Source organism: Athene cunicularia (genome assembly GCF_003259725.1).
Source record: "Athene cunicularia isolate RWA chromosome 4 unlocalized genomic scaffold, athCun1 chr4_part1, whole genome shotgun sequence".
NCBI classification, from domain to species: Eukaryota; Metazoa; Chordata; class Aves; order Strigiformes; family Strigidae; genus Athene; species Athene cunicularia.
In genome coordinates this window covers 25,177,085-25,177,960 of record NW_020799098.1, presented here as the reverse complement: position 1 = coordinate 25,177,960, position 876 = coordinate 25,177,085, and positions in this window count along the sequence as shown.

Genomic DNA, 876 nt, shown 5'->3' with positions numbered 1-876 from the left:
AATTGTCATTCCGGCTGCGCGCCCCGCGCAGGGCCGGCCGGGTCCAGCTCCCGGCGCCGGGCCGAGCCCTTCCCTCGGGGGACATGCCAGGAGTCGCGTAATTAATTCAGAAGCCACACGAAAATGCCAAGATCCACCCTGGCAACGGCACGTGTGTCTGTAAAATGATTTTTAAGAGGAACACTCCCCAAACAGTATTAATTCGTCCAAACTCCATGACCACTTCAAAAAATAAATCTTAATCAAGGCCTGTATTCCTAGCTGCACCGAAACGCCACCCGTTACAGGACTGGAAATCCCACAAATAGAGGAACAGCCCCAGAGAAGGTGCTGGGCACTTGCACTTGGACTTAGCAGAGTGCTGCTACTGAACACTCTGCTCTCCTAATGTTTTAGCTGACTCTACCTCTGCTTTTATTCAGTTGATGCAGAGAAATGATTACTTGTTTTGAGACTTACTTATAGCAAACTGCTTAGCAACTTACTTATAGCAACTTATAGTATAACTTACAGTATTTTTTAATATTGCTAAGAATCCTGCTTGCCCAGACTGTTCTGTGGAATTTTACCAAGGACTACTGTGTTCATCAAAACAAAGCAGTTCACTGTGAAAATCTACCAAGAACTGCAGTGTTCAACAAAATATCATGCTTTTGTCCTTGGGGAACAGGTGTGCTCTAACTAGTTGGGTCTTGGTAATGAGTAAAGATAGCCATATATGGATAGTGGAAGTTCCATTGGTTTTCTTAGATAAGATAGAATGAATAAACCAGCTGAAAACCACTCTTGTTATTCAAGAATTTGGCGAAGAGAATCTTCACATGCTCCAGGGAAAAGTACAAGGTGAGAAAGACTAGAGCCTTCCTCCCAAAGCCC